Consider the following 21,847-nt stretch of genomic DNA (forward strand, 5'->3'; position numbering starts at 1 on the left):
CTTTTAGAAGGAGCCTGTATTCTATAATATACCACAGTCCCCACCACTCTGTCTCTTACATTTAGTTCTCTTTACTCAGAACATTACCTGGATGGCCCCTACCTGCAGTGGGAGGATGAAATTCAGCCCATAACAGTGGATGAATTTGTGAGTGGGAATATAGTGTTCTTTTACAATTTTAGTATCTTTTAAGGTAAAGGAATCAGAATAAAAGAATCAACTGGAAACAACATAAGCATTGGTCAACAGGGGAAAATAACTGATTATGATACACAATTAAAAATAATTAAATGTTTGTATATTGACATAGATGTCATTGCTATATTATTAAGTGTGTTTTAAAAGAAGTACAGAGAAGCAAATATGGTCTGTCTCAGTCCATTTGGGCTGCTATAACAAAATACCTTAGACTGGGTAATTAATTTCTAAAAAGAGAAATGTGTTGCTTACAGTTCTGGAGGCTGGAAAGGCCAAGATGAAGGTACCAGCAGATTCAGTGTCTGGAGGATTTTCTTTGCTTTCTTTCTGCTCAGAAACCTGTTGTAGGTATTGTGACAATAATCATAAGCCTTATAATGGCAGGTCATCTTCTCCGAGGTATGGTAAAGCTGGAATAAAAGAAAATAAAAATGGTAGCAATGGTTTAACTTATGTTAGAAAATTGTAATTTTAGGCATAAATATAATCAATGCCTTTTGAGCAGCTACTTTGTTCCTCTAGAAGAACTGAAAATTTTATTAAAAAAGCAAGACAGTCATGACTAAAAAGATAATTGCATGTTTTAGTTATTTAATTAGAGCTGTTGAAAAAATGGGGACGAGTAGCCTAAGTTTAGCTCATCAACACTAAAACTATTCAAGTAGAAGCAAAATAGCCACCAGAAAGGCAGTGTATGGATGGTTTCCCACATTTGGGTTGGAAATGGGACTAAAAAAATCTGCTCTGAGATTCTATGTAGAACAGACTCAAAATGTTTTTAGAATTAAAAGGAAAGAATGAACATTTGTAGTCTAGAAGGGCCTGAAGGAATAGGGCAAGACTAAAGAAGCCAGAAGGTAGAATCTGGCATTTCCAAGGCTGGAGTCCCAGGCAAAAACAAAGGTGTAGCCACAAGAATAATTGAGACGGGCGCGGTAGCCCATGCCTCGAATCCCAGATCTTTGGGACACCAAGGCGGGTGGATCACCTGAGGTCAGGAGTTTAAGACGAGCCTGACCAACATAGAGAAACACTGTCTATACTAAAAATACAAAATTAGCCAGATGTAGTGGTGCATACTCGTAATCCCAGCTACTTGGGAGGCTGAGGCAGGAGAATCGCTTGAATCTGGGAGGCAGAGGTTGCAATGAGCCAAGATCGCACCATTGCACTCCAGCCTAAACTCCATCTCAAAATAAATGAATGAATGAATGAATGATTGAGACAAATGCCCGGGCAGCAGTTGGAAACCAAACTAATCAGAGCAGAGTCTCACTTTTTTGCCCAGACTGGAGTGCAGTGGTGCGATCTCAGCTCACTGCAACCTCCACCTCCTGGGTTCAAGCAATTCTTCTGCCTCACCTTCTGAATTAGTTGGGATTACAGGTGTGTGCCACCAGGCCCAGCTAATTTTTGTATTTTTAGTAGACTTGGGATTTTACCAGGCTGGTCTTGAACCTCTGACCTGAAGTGATCTGCCCACCTCGGCCTCCCAAAGTGCTGGGATTACAAGCATGAGCCACCTCACCCAGCCCCCTCATTTTATATATCTATAGTAGAGTTTCAACTTTATTCTGTAATGAAAAGAAAGCAACTGAAGAATTCTGGTCCAAAATGTGGGCTGTAACAATATGGCACGGCAAGGGAGAGGGTAGGTGCAATGAGACTGACTGCAGGATTACAGGCTTAAGGTGACAAAACCTTATAGATGAAAAGACACTTTGGAGAAATTTCACAACTCAATTCAGGAAATATTTCTTGGATACCCACTATTTGAAAAACACTTGACTAAGTGCTAGTACCTTCTATGTAAAATGTCAACCTCTTACTCAATTTCCTCGTGAACAATTAGTCATATTTCATAGAGGACTATTTTGTAGAGTATGAGCACGTCTTGAAATGCCTTCTTGCTGGCAGTCATTTGTACAATGTGGAAGAGCTCTACACCTTTGGCTACACCCTTGGAGGAGGAGGAATTGACCCAAGAACACCAATCAGAGTTTTTTCTTTGAGGATTTGGAATAGAGATGAGAGAGCTAAGCAATTCTGGACAGTGAAATCCTAACTTAGAGTCTCAGGAGTTGTCAGCAATCATATTTCTATGCACTGGCTGACTTGCAGAGGAAGTCAGTCTGCCAAAAAAGACAGAAATGAATATAGACACAGAGACAGGAGCAATATATGAGATGAAGTTTCTAGGCTCTTCCTGGAACATGGCTATCATGTCACCTTTGGTGTCTAAAGCCATATCAATATCTTTAAAATAAATTATCTCTTTAGTAGGCTGAATAGTGGCCCCCAAAGATGTTCATGTCCTAATCCTCAAAACCTGTGAATGTTACCTTATATAGCAAAAGGGATTTTGCCAATGTGATTAAGAATTTGGAGATGGGTAGATGATCCTGGATTCTCCAGATGGATCCAGTGTAATCACAAGAGACTTGTGAATGGGAGGCAAGAGGGATTGGAGTCAGAAAGTAGACTGTGTGACAAGAGAAGCAGATTGAAGTAATACAATTTAAAGATGGAGGATGTGGTCACAAGACAAGGAATACAGGAACCCTCCAAAGACTGGAAAAGACAAAGAATGCATTCCTCTCCTAGAGACTCCAAAAGGAACTGGAACTGCTGACATCTTGATTTTAGCTTACTCAGACTCATTTTGGATTTCTAACTTTCAGAACTATAGGAGAATAAATGTGTGTTATTTTAATTCACTGTTTCTGGTGCTTTATTATGGCAGCAATAAGGAAATAATACACCTTTTACCCACCTTCAACATTTTTTTAAAAATCAAGTTGGAGTCTATTTTGTGCAACCACAGACTCTAAGTCTTCTTAATACTAAGTATTAATATATATATTAAGATATATTAATACTTAATATATCTTCTTAATACTGAGATGTCAGAGACTGTAAGAAACATGACCAAAATAATACCAGATTTGGGGAGAAAGAAATATTGCCACATTAAATGCATACATTGATCAAAACTCATATCTTGGCTTCAGGATGTAAAAAGAAAGTGCTTAGAATTAATAAAATAAGACAATAGATCCTTCAAGTCACAACTAAAGAATATATTGTTTTTACAACTCTGCCTCTGTGAAGCATTCTCCAGCCCACCATAATGAACTTTCCTTTCCTGACCAATGACATGGTTTGGATTTGCATCCCTAACCAAATCTCATGTCAAATTGTAATCACTAATGTTGGAGGAAGGCCCTAGTGGTAGGTGACTGGATCATGGTGGCAGACTTTCCCTTTGCTGCTCTCATGATAGTGCGTGAGTTCTCATGAGATCTGGTTGTTTAAAAGTGCGTAGCACTGGCCAGGTGCAGTAGCTCATGCCTGTAATCCCAGCACTTTGGGAGGCTGAGGCAGACAGATCACTTGAGGTCAGGAGTTCAAGACCAGCCTGGCCAACATGGTGAAACCCCATCTCTACTAAAAATACAAAAATTAGCCAGGCATGATGATGCATGCCTGTAGTCTCAGCAACTAGGGAGGCTGAGGCAGGAGAATCGCTTGAACCTGGGAGGCAGAGGTTGCACTGAGCCAAGATCATGCCATTGCACTCCAGCCTGGATGACAGAACAAGACTCCATCTCAAAAAAAAAAAAGTGTGTTGCACCTTCCCCTTTGCCTTCCTCCTTCTCCAGTCATGTAAGACGTGACTGCTTCCCCTTTGCTTTCTGCCATGATTATAAGTTTCCTGAGGCCTCCCCAGCCATGCTTCCATATAGCCTGCAGAATCGAGAGCCAATTAAACTTCTTTTCTTTATACATTATCCAGTCTGAGGTAGTTCTTTATAGCAATGCGAGAACAGACTAATAGAACAACACATCAAGCCTTGCATCTGTCCTCTATCATAGCAGTTGTTCCCCTACACAATACTGGTAAGTTTACCTGTTTTGTGTAGAGAGAGCCAGACAGTGAGAGCCTTGGCACAGTTCCTAGTCCCTAGCTTGGTGCCTGCTAATAGCATGAATGAAGAACTAAATAAGAGACAGTTCCTGCCCTCAATGAACTCCCAATCTAGTAGAAACACATATCATCATACAAATCAAACTTTTCAAAGCACCATAAGCAGATTATATAAATAGAGTCCTCTAGATAACAGAGTGTACTTTTAATGTACATTCAAATTTGCAATAACTGGAAAGAAGGATTTAAAGAAAACTTGGAAGAGCTTCTCAGAAGAGGTGATATTTCAGCTCATATATGTTGGCCTTGAAGAATGAGTGGAATTTCAAAGGGCAGAAAAGAGGGTGCAGGGAAAAGAGTTCAGGAAAAGTAATACAGCATGACCAAGGAGAATCACAATGGCATGAAAACACAACAGAGCACTGGAAGACAGGTGGGTGATTCATTGTGGCTGGAGCATATGCCAACATGTTGGAAGTGGCATGCTCTAGATATGAGCTAAGGAAAATTTGATCTAGGTAAGAGCTAAAGATAATCTGAAAGTAGAAATGGTAGAGGAATCTTGTAATACTATAAAATATATTATATGGTATTTGACCCCGTTGCCTAGCATATAACTGCTAAAGTCCTTAGAATCTCCAAAGTGATAGCTTTTGTATTCTAGTGAGCTGACTGATGGCTGGCACCCCCTAAGTAGTTTCAGAATGGGAGATAATCACTGGAAAAACCAAGGCATGATTAGAGAGTTGGGACTTTCAGCTCCAGCCTCCTCCACCTCTAGGGAAGACAGAGGGACTGAAAGTAAGTTGACCATCAGTGGCCAATAATTTAGTCAATCATACCTACTTAATAAAGCTTCCATAAAAAACAAAAAGGATAGGGTTTGGAGAGCTTCTGAATAGAACACATGGAGGTTCCTGGAGGATGGAATGCCCAAAGAGGGCAAGGAAGTTCCACACCCCTCCCATACCACACCCTATGCATCTCTTCATTGGTATCCTTTGTAATATACAAACCAACAAATGTAAGTAAAGTGTTTCCTGAGTTCTGTCAATGACTCTAGCAAATCAATCAAACCAGGGAGGGAGCTGTGGGAGCCCAGATTTATTGCCAGTCAGTCAGAAGCACAAGGAAAACAATCTGGGGCTTGTGGTTGGCATCAAGCACAGAGTGTGGGGGCAGTCTTGGAGACTAAGCCCTCAACCCGTGGGATCTGACACCATCTGCAGGTAGACAGTGTCAGAACTGAAGTGAATTAGAGGACACCCAGGTGGTAGCCACTGCAGAACCGATTGATTTTGCCTGGTGTGTGGGGGGAAACTTCCACGTATCTGGTCACAGAAGTCTTCCATGTGGACTGTTGTTGTGGTGTGACAGCAGAAGAAAAATGGTTTGTGCTTTTTCCCCTCAATGCCAAAATGGGAAATAGACAAGATTTGCTAATGGAATAAAAAGGTCATGGAATGGGTTGAATATAGCAGGAAGGATCATATAGGCAGACACAATAGGGTGAGAGTAGATACAACCAATGGAAAGAGAAAAGTTAAAGACGACTCTGCAGTCTCTGGTCTCAAATGTAGGTCACAGAAATAGCCTGGTAGGTGTGCAATTGTACATTGCAATTGCAATCCCATAAACATTTACTGAATGGATGAGTGAACACGTAAATGAATTATAAAACAAATGAGTGATGAATGAATGAACAAATGAATAATGGTTTTTTGCCCAACAGTGGCAAGTAGACACAAGGCTGAGGTAGAAGATATATGGGACCTTTTACTCAAAATTAAATTGGAGCTAAAAAGTGTTTTGGGGACCATAGCGCCAAATACTTTGCCCACCAAGGTATTTTTCCCCCATGTGGTATGTCTGAATACGCCCTCAGTGAGTTCCCAATCTAGAAGTAACATATATATATATGTTATCCAACAGATGTCCCCTAAGAAATATATAGAACTTGGCATGAAAGCTAACTTTGTCATGGGAAGATGCTACTAATAGGGTGCTCCACTGGAGGCCCCTGAATCAAGCAAGAGAAGGTGACAGAAAGATTGGAGGAAAAGGATAGCATCCCACACGACCCAGAGCTACCACAACTGGGAGCAGAGGTGGCCTCCGGACCGACCAGTCCCTTTCATTGGACACCCAGATGCTTGAAGCCTCTCAAAAATTACTTACATAGCATTATTCTTGGTTATATTTATTCTCCACCCCCATGCCCACCCCTATCGTTCTCAATGTATAATTTAAAGAATCTGTTCTATCTTATTTGGTAAGCCTAGCAGTGCTTCATCAAATAAAGTGCTTTCTCTAGTTCAGAAAAAAAAAAAAAAAAGAAAACCCGAGCTATCTTTTTCTGTGTCGGTTCTGCCACAGGATCCACTTTTTGTTTGGTTGTTTTTTTTTTGAAAGAGGGGTGGAAGGGCTTTGTGGAGAGGAATGTAAGTGGAGAGGTAAAATTTGTTGCCATAGATATTTCTCAATATTTTTTTTCAAAGAGCTCAAATGTAATCCAGGCAAAAGAACCTAGCTGGTCTCCCCCATGCTGCTGGCTTCTAGATACTGCAGGGGCTGTTCCTAAATTTGCTTCCTTTCTTAGGGAATTCAACCAGACTTGTCTCTGCTATTTGGGGTTTCTATGCTGACAGCAAAAGCTCCCCAGTGGCTCTATTTCATTCAACCGATTTACTGGGCCATTAGCTCAGTCTGCAGTGGCAGAAAATCAGGTCAATTCTACAAAGTACACAGACATTCCAAAAATTTTAATAACTGATTTTTTTTTTCTGATCATTTTTTTCCTCTTAGTTTCTCTATCTTTTAAATGGGGATTAGAGGTTGAACCAGATCAGTGGCTTCTAAATGTCTCAGGTTACAACTACTTACTGGAATCTGCTGAAAACTAGGAGTCCTTCCTAAGAGGGAAAAAGAAGGCTGAGATTTGGACGACCATTTAAAGGGGTTCACGAAATCCCTACAGTCAGCCACAGTCACCAAGGGAAGAATCTATATACCCCAGGTTAAGAATCAATTGTGCCTCCATCTCTAAAGCCCTGAGAAGCCATGCAGGCTGCTAACATAGAAAATACACAATCATTTTTTGGAACATCTGTCTCTAGAAGAAAGCAGGCTGACAGCTGTATGAGCCGTGATGTTGCGAGCAGCAGGCATTCGCCCATCCTCCTCCACAGCTGTTGAACAAATGCACTGAGGTTGAGACAGTAAGATCCTGAATTAAGCAAATCAAACTATTCCCGACAAAGACAATATGAACAGTCTGTGCACCTTCCAAGTCCCCAGCAAACCAAAGACTCTGTAGCCCTCCAATGATAAGCTCTGCCTTCAAATGAAGATCAAGTGAGTCTTGTCAGTTACCTCAGTTTCCCTTGAGATCAAAGTTCCTGCCTCTAACTCCTAAGGGGCTGTCTGCTGACAAGAAGGCCACCCCTATTTTTGCAAGTGGCCTTTCTCATAATGACTTTACAGAATTGACACACAACTCTCACCCTGGATGTTATACATGAACAAGCTTCATCTGCTATTTTATGAACCATGACCTGCTATTTCACAAACACACCCTGCATGTATTGTCACATCTCTTCGTTCTTCCAGTGAATCCTTTGAATCCTCACATCTTGTTAGTTGGAAGTCCACTACTTCCCCTTGAGTCTCTCTGCTCCCACTTTTTTGCTCTAAATTTTAATTATGAAATTTTCAAACATACAGAAATATTGAAGTATTAGAAAAATGAATATCTGGATACCCTCCATCTATATTCAACAATTATTGATATTTTGCCCTATTTGCTTTCTCTGCATGTATATATATTTCTAAAACTATATGAAAGTAAATTGCAACAATCAAAACATTTTATGGCCTGGCACAGTGCCTCATGCCTGTAATCCCAGCACTTTGGGAGGATGAGGTGGGCGGATCACCTGACATCAGTAGTTCAAGACCAGATTGGCCAACATGGTGAAATCCCATCTCTACTAAAAATACAAAAATTAGTCAGGCATGGCAGCACATGCCTGTAATTCCAACTACTCGAGAGTTTGAGGAAGGAGAATCTCTTGAACCTGGGAGGCAGAGGTTGCGGTGAGCCGAGATCATGCCACAGCACTCCAGCATGGGTGACAAGAGCAAAACTCCATCTCAAAAGAAAAAAATATTTTACTTTATATACTTTAAAATTTATCTCCTAATAATAATATTTTCCTCTATAACCACAATACTATAAGAAAATTTTAAATGCTCCTTAATGTCATCTAATATCTGGTTCATATTCAAATTTCTGCAGTTGCTTCCAATGTACTTTTATGATTGTTTTTTATTTTCCAAATCATCACATTTGGCTGACATAGCTCCTTAACCTTTTACTCTAGAGCAAGCTCCAAGCACACACTTTGCTTTTCATGACATTGAATTTTTAAAGAGTCCAGGCCAACCATCTTGTGGAATGTCTCACATTCTGAATTTGTGTGATTATTTCCTCTTGTCTTATTTAGGCTTCTCTGTCTCTTTTCTCTTCTATAAACTAGAAGTTTGGCCTAAAGCCTTTTTCAGACTCAGATTAAACATATTTGGCACAGGACAGATGTCATGGCTCACACCTGTAATCCCAGCATTTGGAGAGTCCAAGGCAGGTGGAACACCTGAAGTCAGGAGTTTGAGACCAACCTGGCTGACATGGTGAAACCCCAACTCTACTAAAAATACAAAATTTATCTGGGTATGGTGGCGCCTGCCAGTAATCCCAGCTATACACACAAACACTTCACAAGTATCTTACATACTTTTGCATTATATCACATAACGCCATTAGTAGTGGTTAGGGTGGAGACCACCAGATCTCTCCAATGTAAAGTTACATTCTACCTTTACAATTCATAAGTAAACTGTGGTGTGACACTTAAGTCACATAATAGATTGTTCCCCCAAGAATTTTCCAACTAATAGATTTAGTATCAAGAATTTCACACCTAATGGTTTTAGTATCTATTGATCTAACCTTTGACTGAATACATTGGGGATTATAAAAAGTACCCCCTTCCCTTCTGGAATTAATCCAAAAATGTCAGTTCTGCTTTTACATTCAAATGAGGTGAACATAAGGTCTGAGCAATCGCTACTGCCCTTGCTGCTTCTCATCACCCAGCATCATTGTTGAAGACAGTCCCTGCACAACCTAATGGCTCTGGTCCACCTTGAGATGAAGCCCCTTGGATCCAAATCCCTGAACAGTTTGCTAATTTCGAAAAGGAGGCCAATTCCAGCCCATCAGTGCTAAGTGGAGCTCTGAGTGCCCCTTCCCTATTTTCCCAGTTCAATTCTCAGGTTCACAAATGCAGACTCACTCAGCACATCAGTCTCCCTAGGAGGGCTAATTTCACAATTAGTTCCAGCAACTTCCACCTCATCGACTCCATGACGAAAATGACTTCGTTCTTTTCCCAAAGACCCACACTAGGGGGCAGGCAGGTTTTCCTTTATAACTAAATAGAGTGGGACTGATGATACTCCCTTTCCACACTCACCCTTCTTTTTTCAGTTTATTTTGCTTGCCTTATTGCATTTATGTTAGGTCTTGGGAAAAAAACTAATTATTGTGACATGTAACACATGTGGGAAAATCTATGTATATAAAGGTCTGGCTAATAAAACCAGTGAGTTCCAGCATCTGAGAAGACCCAGTTATGCCTGTCCCTAATAACTGTTCTCTCCTCAAGGTAACCATTACTGGACACAGTGGTTCATGCCTGTAATCCTAGCACTTCGGAGGCCGAGGTGGGAGGATCACTTGAACCCAGGAATTTGAGGCCGGCCTGATCAACACAGAGAGACCTCGTTTCTATAAAAATATGTTTTAAATTAACAGGACCTAGTGGCATAAGCCTGTAGTTCCAGCTACTCAGAAAAATCAGGTGGAAGCATGGCTTTAGCCCAGAGGATTGAGGCTCCAGTGAGTCATGAGCACACCACTGCACACCAGCCTGGGTGACAGAGTGAGACCCTGTCTCAAATAAATAAATAAATAAAGGCTACCATTATCATGACTTTTATGCAGTGATGTGATGGTTAGTGTTTAACAACTCTTTCTCAAGAAAAAAAAAAAAAAAGACCTCTCAGATTGTAATGCTTACCAATTTCCTTGATATAAATATTCCAACCATGGCTGATTCCAAGCTACCAACAGAGATTTGGGTTGAGATGCCACACCGGCTCTCCTGATACAGCACAATCCCACTCGAGCAGACTACTGTGTTTATGGTAACCACCTCCTTTTTTTCTTCAGGCATTTACTGCCTATATATACATATCTGAAAACCTAAAATTTAATTGAGTTATCTTTCTTCATGTAATTATGTGTATGAATCTCATTGATGTTGTTCTAACTATAGTATGATTATTAACATAGAAATGTAGGGTATCAGTGTGTAATTATACCACAGTTTACTGGACATTTGGATTGTTTCCAGTTGGAGGCAATTAAAAATAATGAAGATTCTATTGGGTCTGTACTTATGATTGAAATTTCTGAGTACTAGACACACATTACTTCATTAGATTGGCAAAATTTTCCAGAATAGTTTATCAAATTACATTCCTTCCCACTGTGTATGTGACATTTTGCTTCCCTCCATGTTGTCAGTTGATATGATCAGACTATTTAACCTTGGACTTGGAGAGAGTATCTAATGATATTTCATTGTATCTTAAAGTTTTTTCTGATCACTAATTAGTATATTTTCTATTGTTTTTGGCCATTTGGATCTCCTCTGCATTCTCAACTGTCCTTTTATGACTCAACTCTTTTGTGCTCCTTTAAAAAAAATCAGCCAGTCATGGTGGCTTACACCTGTAATCCCAGCATTCTGGGAGGCCAAAGCAGGAGGATCACTTGAGTCCAGGACTTTGAGACCAGCCTGGGCAACATAATGAGACCTCATCTCTAAAATAATAAATAAATAGGCTGGGTGCAGTGGCTCATGCCTGTAATCCCAACACTTTGGGAGGCCAAAGCAAGTGGATCACTTGAGGTCAGGAGTTCGAGACCAGCCTGGCCAACATAGAGAAACTCTGTATCTACTAAAAATACAAAATAATTAGCCGGGCATGATGGTGCATGCCTGTAGTCTGCCCCAGCTACTCGGGAGGCTGAGGCACAAGAATCACTTCAACCGGAGCAGCAGAGGTTGCAGTGAGTTGAGATTGCACAATTGCACTCCAACCTAGGTGACAAGAGTGAAACTCTATCTCAATAAAAAATAAAATAATAAAAGCTAAAGAACTCTATTCTCAATCAAACCAGGAAAACTCAGAGTGGAAGCTGGAAATTGCTATTGAAGATTAGAAAAAGAATCACCTATCTCATATAGCAGTGGCCCCATGCACCCTTCTGAGGGAAGCCATGATCAATGACTGAAAGGCAATGTGCCAGGTGCAATGTCTATGCCTGTAGTCCCAGCACTTTGGGAAGCTGAGGCATGAGGAATGCTTGAGGCCAGGACTTGAGACCAGCCTGGGCAACATAGCAACACCTTCTCCATACTAAAAATAAAAAGCCAGCCATAGTGGCACACACCTATAACCACAGTTATTCAGGAGGCTGAAGTGGGATCACTTGAGCCCAGGAAGTCAAGGTTGCAGTGAGCCATTATCAACCACTGTACTCCAGCCTGGGCAACAGAGCAAGATCCTGTCTGTCTCAAAAAAAAAAAAAAAAAAAGAAAGAAAGAAATCACAATGTACCCTTCTAAGAGTATCTCCCCAAGTGATTCTGCAGTACCTATACCCCCCACACTTCCATCTTCAATTATCCAAAGTCATTCTACATAGAGAGGAACTTCACAGATTTAATTTTTGGTGGACCTTCCTATATGTTCTCCATCATAAGCTACCTGCAATCAATCTTATGCTTATACAATGTACATACGTTCAAGTGCTGTTACAACTATATACTTTCTTCATAAGGGCATTTATGCAGCTTGTGACTATATGTTAAGCCAGTCCATTAATTTGTTAACTTCTCCAAAAGCCTAGTAAATTTCAGCCAGACGAGAGGACAGAACTCAAAAGCATAAGGTATTTAAAGCAGAACTTTGAAACAGCTCTACAGGGTAAATAGCTCTGGCTAAACTAGGTATACTGAATTTATCTGCATTGACTACAGACATAATTATCATCTTCCAGGCTACCATTTTTCATGTATCTGTAATTGCAAGACACTGTATAACCATTGTGTCTAATCTTCAAAACAGCTCTATAAAGTATGTTTTGTTTTCTCCGATGTGATGAGGTAATGAAGACTCAGCATGGTTAAAAGGTATTTCCAGGGTCACACATGTAGTAAGGAGGGAAACTGAAATTTAAACCCAGATCTCTTGAACTCCAAAGCTTTAGGTTTCCCATTCCTCTGCTTCTCACAACAGATGCAAAGCCTAAGTGTGGGATGTTGTCATTCTTTGAACTCTAGGCTGCCAAAGAGAAGCACTTCAACTGGAGCTCATTTAATCAAACTAACCAATGAATCTTAGTGACATTTTCTTACATCTCTTGTTTACTGTATTTATTTGTACAAAGTACTGTAATGTTTAATTTTAGTCAGTGTTTACCTTCTCCAAATATTTTTGTGCCAAGAAAATAGTAAAAAATCAACCTGAATAAGGCACTTTGGGTGGTAATTTTAAAATCAATAAGTAAGACAGGAAGGAAAGGGAAGATTTGGAATCATAAATGTCTATTTCCTGAGCTTGCTGTTAAGCTAAGTTGAAATGCTTAAATGTTTCCCATTCTACATCACAAAGGAATGACCACAACATCCCATTACTTACTGTTTTGACAACAAGTAATCCATCTCATCCGACTCACCTGTTGGAAAGCAAATGGCTCCAATAAGCAAGCTGGAAGATGATAAATGGGGAAAAAAGTCTTTGCTGGCTGTGGCTCATCCATCATGTCTCCCAGAAAATGGAACCCAAGGGAGCAGATATGAGTGAGGCCATGTTCCCTGTTACCTCCAGGAAGGAACCATCCACCAAAATGGTTTCTCCAGACCTACTTGGCTTCAGGTCGCAGAATTACCAAATAGCTTTCCCTCCTACAGAGCATGTAAGTGCTCAAACCTCACTCCTCAGGGGCAGTCCTCCCATTCATTAAGAGGCACCCCCTAAAAACCTAATCTTTTCCATGTCTTTCAGTTCTCTACTTGCCTACTTTGAGGAAAGAGAAGGCAACCAAGGCTTATTGAGGGCTGACAAGCTCAGCCAATTGGACACGTCTTCTCCTTAAACAGCTACCACAGGCCTGTGAGGGGGACATGATTAGACATCTCTCTTCTTCCAGATAGATTATACCTCATGTTCAAGGGCACACCTCAAGTGGCAGAGTTGAGAATGATTTCAGGGAGAGAGTATATAATGTACATAAACAAAATATGTATAAAAAATAATAAATTAAAAATGTTTTTAAAGGAGTATATAATGGTATTTCATTGTGTCTTAAACTTTTTTTCTGATCACTAATCAGCAGCTGGAAAGTCTGATAACTCTTGACCCTTCTTCTAAGTAGGTCTCTCCGTTCTTTGAGGTCATGTGTCAACAGGCTAGGAACTGAACACTGCCTTAGACCTCTAGAGAATTAGAGCTGTGTGATGCGGGGGGAGGGGGAGCGGAGATAGGGGACACCTTACCAGGTCATCTACTTGCAATATCTCTCTTATTTGCAACAATGGCTTACTCTCCCTAGGCTAAGCCATTTTGTGCTAGCTGTAGTTCCACTCAAGAAAGCATATCTGGACAGGCAAGGTGGCTCACACTCATAATTTTAGTATTTTTGGTGGGCAGACAGCTTGAGCCCAGGAACTTTTGAAAGCACCTTGGGCAACCTGGCAAAACCCAGTCCCTACAAAAAATATAAATATTAGCCAGGCATGGTGGCATGAACCTGTGGTCTCGGCTACTCAGGAGGCTGAGGTTGAAGGACCACTTGAGCCTGGGAGATCGAGGCTGCAGTGAGCTGTGATCACATGACTGTACTCTAGCCTGGCTAACAGAGACCTTGTCTCACAAAAAAAGAAAAAAAAAAAAAAAGCAAGCACCTCAGAAAAGAAAAAAGACCAAAAACAATAAAAAAGAAAAAAGAAAAAAAAAGCAAGCACATCAAACTCATGTGGGTAGAGTGGCATCGAGACAGAAAACAACGCTAAACCTGCCTTCATTATTTATTAAGTAAATATTTACAAACTTTTCTACCCTACCTATTAACTGCTGTATTATCTATCCTTTATCACAATATTTAGTTGAAAATCCTTCCAATCTTTTTCTTTCTCAGCCAAAAAAAAAAAAAAAAAAAAAAAAACAATTCAAGCTGAGCAAGAGTGAGCAAGTTGCCCAAGTCACATCATTTCTGAGTGGTTTTGCTAAAGCGAGTCTTCTAAATCACGTCTTGGCTTCTGACACTACACCGCAATATACAATAATTAATCCTGGGCAAGGACAGAGTCCTGTTCCTAGTGCCTTGTGGACTACCCTCTGGGTGCCCTCTCCTTCTCCTTAGGATCTTCGTTCTACCTTTTCTTCTTTGAGGTTTGCATTCTCTATGGGTAGAGACCACCTTTCTCCCCACCCCTCTTGTAATCTCAGTGCCCTCTTCACCAGCTATCTCTGAGAAAAATGAACTAAGCCAGCACTCAGATGAAGATGGATAGGCAGCACAGTTAATTGGGCTGCAGAGCTGTGCTTCTGAAACATTCTGGTCTCAGGATTCTTTATACACTTCAAAGTTACTGAGAACCCGCCAGGTGCAGTGTGGCTCACGCTTGTAATCCCAGAATTTTGGGAGGCAAAGGTGGGCGGATTACCTGAAGTCAGGAGTTTGAGACCAGCCTGGCCAACATGGTGGAACCCCATCTTGACTAAATATACAAAAATTAGACAGGTGTGGTGGTGGGTGGCTATCAGTTGCTCAGGAGGCTGAGGCAGGAGAATTGTTTGAACCCAGGAGGCAGAGGCAGTGAGCTGAGATCGTACCACTGCACTCCATCCAGCCTGGGCAACAGAGCAAGACTCCGTCTCAAAACAAACAAAAAACAAAGTTATTGAGAACCCCAAAAAACTCCAAAACAAACAGAAAAAAAATTAGTGAGAAGAATAGCATTGTTTTAGATGTTTGCAAACCTCTTTAGCATCTGTCTTAATAGAAGACAGCTGGAGTCTCATAAACTGCTTCTGCATTTGCTCTGTTGTGATATCACACATCATGTAGTCTCTGGAAATCTCCCCCATACATTCATGAAAGAATGATAGTTTTAAAAGGCAAATACCAGGCTGGGCATGGTGGCTCACACTTGTAATCCCAGCACTTTGGGAGGCCGAGGCAGAAGATTTGCTTGAGCCCAGGAGTTAGTGACCAGGCTGGGCAACATAGCGAGACCCCTGTCTCTACCAAAAAAAAAAAAAAATAGCTGGGCAGGGTGGCGTGCACCTGTAGTTCCAGCTACTTGGGAGGCTGAGGTAGGAGGATCACATAAGCCCAGAAAGTCAAGGCTGAAGTAAGCCCAAATTACACCACCACACTCCAGCCAGGGCAACAGATAACAGAGCAAGACCTTGTCTCAAAAAAAAAAAAGCAAATCTCACCTTAGTGTTACTCAAAAATAGTTTTGACTTCACAGACACCGAAAGGGTCTCTGGTACACGGAGACACACACGCACGTACACACACACACACACACACACACACACCCCTGCGGGTGTCCCAGGACCATAACTTGAAAGCCGCTGCTACAGAATAATGAACATGGGGTTACAGGAGCTCCAATCTTGGTGACCACTTACTGGGTGTGTGACCTTGGACATGAATTCATGCATAAGAAAGAGCCTGGCACAGAGAGTAAATGTTTTCTAAAATGCTTTTAAAAAGTTGCTCCCAAACATATGTATGTAAAAAGAAAAAATGCTTAGGCATAGTGCCTGAATACAAAGAAATGACTCTCAAGATGGGCTATCAGGCAAGCTGGGAAGCACAGATGGGAAGTCAATTTTGAAAATCTTTGGCGGTGGTGGGTATCCCTTGAGTCATCCTTCCCACCCCTTGGTTCGCATCATGCATGTGCCTACTTTATGGAAAATTCCAGCTGTGGTTGCATATATTCGACATACTCCAACAATAGATGTTGTATCTGGGCCTTTCATTCCTTACCAATTCTTCCAAACCCTCCTCTGCCCATGGCATTGAACAGGAAGTCTTCTAACAGGTTCCCCTGCAGAAATGAGTCCTTTTGATTGAAAGACCTATTTGTACCTGCTGTTGGGACTCTCTTTCCCCTCATCCTGACAGAGACCACTAGAGCTGTCATCTCTCTCCCATAGCTACCTCTAATTGCAAGTGTGGACAAGGTCTGGGACTCATCCCAATCTATTTTCTCACTAGCTTTCTTAATTAGACTTAGTTTTGGGGGAATCATTTCTGTGGACATTGTAAATAACAGGGTGTGGTCTGCATTCAGAATCATAAAAATTAATTTTGGCTGCGTGGTACACACTCTGCCATTCCTACTCAGCCATCTTTCATGGCCACGGAGGCCCAAGAACAGACACTAAGACCATATTCCTGCCACCAAGGCAGCAGTGTTTTAAAGAACTTCTAACCATAATTTTAATTGAATTATACTGCCCAGCTTCCAAACTGTTTGTTTTTTGAGACAGGGTCTTGTTCTGTCACCCCGGCTGGAATGCAGTGGCACAATTATGACTCACTGCAGCTTGGACCTCCTGGGCTCAAGTGACCCTCCTGTCTCAACCTCCCAAGGAGCTGGGACCACAGGCACATGCCACAATGCCCAGCTAATTTTTTATTTTTAATAGAGATGAGGGCTCACTACATTGCAGGCTGGTCTCGAACTCCTGGGCTCAAGCAATTCTCCTGCCTAAGCCTCACAAAGTGCTAGGATTACAGGTGTGAGCCACCACACCCAGCCCCAACCCTGGAAACAAAGACCTGAGGAAATATGGTTAGAAGTTCTTTATGAGGCCCTAGCAGCCTGGACTTGCAAGTCCTCTGAGATTCTATTTGACTAGAGTAGGAAACATATGACTGAAATGTTTAGAAGGAAGAAAGGCTGTTAGAGGCTAGAAATATAAACGCCCTATACTAGAGAAATCTGGTGCCCTATACTAGGCTTCATCATCTGATAGGCAGGTAGCACAAATACGTATGTGAAACAGGTGGAAACCGCGATTAGCAGGAGAGCACACACTCCACCTGAAGGGGGCAGCACCTGCAGCTGACTGTTAGGCTGCACAGTGGTCCCAGTGTCACCAAGGCTACTGATTTTTCAAGAGAACCCAGAAATCTGGACTTTTTAAAATGTGAAATCTACCACTATTTAAATGTTTGCACATTTTAAAGTCATATATATTTTCCAATAAAAATTCAACAAAAAAGTTTTCCAAAAAGTTTCAACAAAAATACCCGTGGGCTGCCAATTGCATCTGATAGCCCAAAATTTCATTCCTCGGAAGGCAAGACGACTTCTTTTTTTTTTTTTGAGACTGAGTTTCGCTCTTGTTACCCAGGCTGGAGTGCAATGGCGCGATCTCAGCTCACCGCAACCTCCGCCTCCTGGGTTCAGGCAATTCTCCTGCCTCAGCCTCCTGAGTAGCTGGGATTACAGGCACGCGCCACCATGCCCAGCTAATTTTTTGTATTTTTAGTAGAGACGGGGTTTCACCATGTTGACCAAGATGGTCTCTATCTCTTGACCTCGTGATCCACCCGTCTCGGCCTCCCAAAGTGCTGGGATTACAGGCTTGAGCCACCGCGACAGGCCTAAGACTACTTCTCTTAACCTGAAACACTGTGACTCCTGCCCTATATTGCCCAGGGTTCAGTTTTTCTTTGTGATGAGAATTTGGACATTACACTGTCACAGGACACACAGAACTGTAGCTGATGGTCTGCAATTTCAGCAGCTGATTTCATGTACTTTTAACAGATCTAACAGGCTTACACAAGGATATTCTTCCTTCTGGAAGATTGTAGAAATCAAATAATTATAGCCTGACTTCAGCTACTTCTCTCTTACCTCCACCACCACTGCTGGCTCCGCTCTGTTCCCTAGGGTACATGGCTGCCCAGCATGGTCAATACTAATTCCTTGGTACCCTTTGGCAAGAACGAATCAGACTAGAAATAAATAAATAAAAGGGGAAAACAAAAAGGTAAGGCAGAACAGTGCACAGAGAAACAGGGAAAAGAACACTATGAAAATACTTCAAGCCAGAGTGGTGGCTCAGGCCTATAATTTCAACTGTCTGGGAGGCTGAAGTGGGAGGATTGCCTGATGCCAGGAGTTCAAGGCCAACCTGGGAAACATAGCAAGACTCCACCTCTATTTTTTATTTAAAAAAAAAAATTTTTAACAACAAACCTAAAAGTCAGTAGCAAAATAAAGTGAATAATGCTCATTGTGTGTCTAACTGGTGGCATGACCACACAGAGATAAACTATTTCCTATTACTTTAAATATATAAGTGGAAGAAAAGGCCACATTTGGCAATTAAATTTTTGGCTATAGTATAGATATTATTATTCTGAGACTGTTGCGTCTGTATAGTGGAATCAGGAAATTTAGTAGTTAAATTGTATCATTGGGACCACACGTAGTGGCTCACACCTGTAACCCTAGCACTTTGGGAGGCCAAGGCAGGTGGATCACCTGAGGTCACAAGTTTGAGACCAGCTTGATCAATGTGGTGAAACCCCATCTCTACTAAAAATACAAAAATTAGCTGGACATGTTGGTAGATGCCTGTAATCCCAGCTAGTCGGGAGGCTGAGGCAAGAGAATCACTTGAATCCAGAAAACAAAGATTTTCTGTGAGCCGAGATCACACCAGTGCACTTCAGCCTGGGCAATAAAAGCAAAACTCTGTCTCAAAAAAACAAATTAGTTACATTGTATCAGAGGCAATTAAAATTGTCAACATGTGAGAAGATAAAGATATAAGACTGAGCCTGGGCAACATGATGAAACCTAGTTTCAACAAAAATCACAAAATTCAGCAGGTGTGGTGGCATGTGGTAGCATGTGTGGTCCCAGCTACTCAGGAGGCTGAGGTGGGAAAGTTGTTTAAGCCTGGAAGGTTGAGGCTGCAGTGAGCTATGACTGCAGAACTGCACTCCAGCTTGGGCAGCACAGCAAGATCCTGTCTCAAAATTAAAAACAAAACAGATGTTAAGACTGATAAAACTCTATAGAACTTCCTGAGAAACGGTCTAGGTGGAGGAAAAAAAAAGAAAAAAAACTCTGTAGAACTAAATTTTAATTAGAAATTTTACTTTGGAAAATTTGTTTTTAAAAACCCTAAGAATGCAATTAATAAGCTTTTTCTATTAAATAAATAAATGTGTGTGTGTGTGTGTGTGTGTGTGTGTGTGTATTTGTTCATTTATTTGTTTTGAGACAGAGTCTTACCCTGTGGGCAAGGCCGGAGTGTAGTGGGGTAAACGTGGCTCACTGCAACCTCAACCTCTCAGACTCAAGAGATCCTCCCACATCAGCCTCCTGAATAGTTGGGATCACAGGTGCATGCCATCACACCTGGCCTTCTATTAAATATTTAATATATTCAAGACTATATGTGCAACAAACAGTGTACATATTATCAAGCAATCAAGATATGTTACAAAAATATGTCATATGTTAGGCCATAAAGGAAGTTTTTATAAATCTTAAATGACTAATAGCAGATCAGCTATGTTCTTTAATCTCAATGCAATAAAATAAAAAATCATTAATGAAAAAATAGATCAAAAAGTCAAAAAAAATAAAAACAAAAAAATCCCTCCAGGGCTGGGCATGGTGGTTCATGCCTATAATCCCAACACTTTGGGAGGCTGAAGAGAGTGAATCACTTGAGGCTGGGAGTTCGAAACCAGCCTGGCCAACATGGCAAAACACTGTCTCTACTAAAAATACAAAAATTAACCAGGCAGGGTGGTGCACACTTATAGTCTCAGATACTGGGGAAGCTGAGGTGCAAGACTCACTTGAACCCAGAAGTGGAGGCTGCAGTGAGCCGAGATCACACCACTCCACTCTAGCCTGGGCAACAGAGTGAGAGTCTGTCAGAAAAAAAAAAAAAAAATTCCCCCAAACCCACCGTATGTTAGGAAACTAACTCTTGGATCAAAAAGGAAACATGGAGAAAGAAATTCTTAGAACTAAATGATAATGAAAAAACTACATGTTAAGATGTATGGAGCACAGCTGAATAAGTACTAACTTTGAGGGAAATTTATAGCTTTAAATTGAGCCAGTAGGTGATAAGAAAAAAACAAGATTGGCATTCAAGAAACTGGGAAAAGAGCACAGAGCAAACCCTTGCCCCATAAAAGAAATCGTACTTCAATGGTTTTCTTTGTTTTTTGAGACAGGGTCTCACTCCAGCCCAGGCTGGAGCACAGTGGCAAAATCTCGGCTCACTGCAACTTCCGCCTCCCAGGTTCAAATGATTCTCATGCCTCAGCCCCCTGAGTAGCTGAGATTACAGACATGTGCCACCACATCTGGCTCATTTTTTGTATTTTTAGTAGAGATGGGTTTCACTATGTTGGCCAGGTTCATCTCAAACTCCTGACCTCAGGTGATCTGGCTGCCTCTGCCTCCTGAAGGGCTGGGATTACAAGCATGAGCCACTGTGCCTGGCCTCATCCATTTTTTTCCCCCCTTTTTACAGGGTCACTCTGTCACCCAGGCTGGAGTACACTGGCAGAGTTTTGCCATGTTGCCCAGGATGGTCTTGAACTGCTGGGCTCAAGGAATCCACCTGTCTTGGCCTCCCAAAATATTGGGATTACAGGTATGAGCCACCATGCCTGGCCAAGAAATTTTACTTTGAATGAATGATGTATTTTATCTTTAAAATGTAAATGAAAATTTCCTGGCTTTATCTCCTAAAATAAAACACTTAGAAACAACAACCAACCCAGTATATGAGCTCCTCTGGCACCCTAATTGTGGTTTCTAAATATCATTTTCCACTATTAGGGAAAAATATCTACTTGAAGAGCTGATCGCTTCTAAGTCAAAAACTAAAAATGTACAAAATGAACCTAGAACATCTTGTCATACCTGAAACCAAGGATGCTATCAGAGACTACTAGGATTATATCAAAGGACTTAGGAACCAACCTACTGGTCAAAGATGGGCAAATGTGGCCATCAGTTAAAGATAAAAACTTCAGTAAGTTAAAAATACAGGTATGTTTCTATCAATACGTACATGGTGATTTTTTTAAAACACTGTCATTGGTTACTTCTGGAAATTCCTAAGGCTCCAACCCATTATCTTGAAAGTAATAAACAAAAAAGAGTCAAGCATTTATTTTGACTTTCCAAAGGGACTGTTATGTCAAGGCAACCAAATAGTTTACATGGAAAAGTTTCTCCTTATAGATGTGTTCCAGCAAATAAAGCGAGATAAAATTAGAATGCTATCATTTTGCAACCCTACTGAGTCAATGTCTCCAGGCAATGAATTTCAGTGGCTGCTCACAACCCTAAGGGAAGAGACCTGGACAGACAACAAACAGCAACTCTGAAGTCTTGGGTGGGGGGTGGGGAACTCTAGGTAACAACTTACACCAATTTGAACGTACCACAAAGGACAGAGAAGAGAGAACACATTAAATGGTACCAGGGTGAGATGTGGAACAGTC

General features: G+C 41.2%; 1 long non-coding RNA gene across 1 annotated transcript in view; it reads right to left on the reverse strand.

Moving 5' to 3' along the window:
• LOC144581785 (uncharacterized) overlaps window positions 1-21,847 on the reverse strand; it is a 127,110-nt gene that overhangs the window by 84,209 nt on the left and 21,054 nt on the right. Inside the window, exon 2 of the long non-coding RNA XR_013533018.1 lies at window positions 451-608. This is a non-coding gene — a long non-coding RNA (uncharacterized LOC144581785). The remainder of the gene's footprint in view (window positions 1-450; window positions 609-21,847) is intronic.

This window comes from Callithrix jacchus, chromosome 1, assembly GCF_049354715.1.
Source record: "Callithrix jacchus isolate 240 chromosome 1, calJac240_pri, whole genome shotgun sequence".
Classification (NCBI taxonomy): Eukaryota; Metazoa; Chordata; class Mammalia; order Primates; family Cebidae; genus Callithrix; species Callithrix jacchus.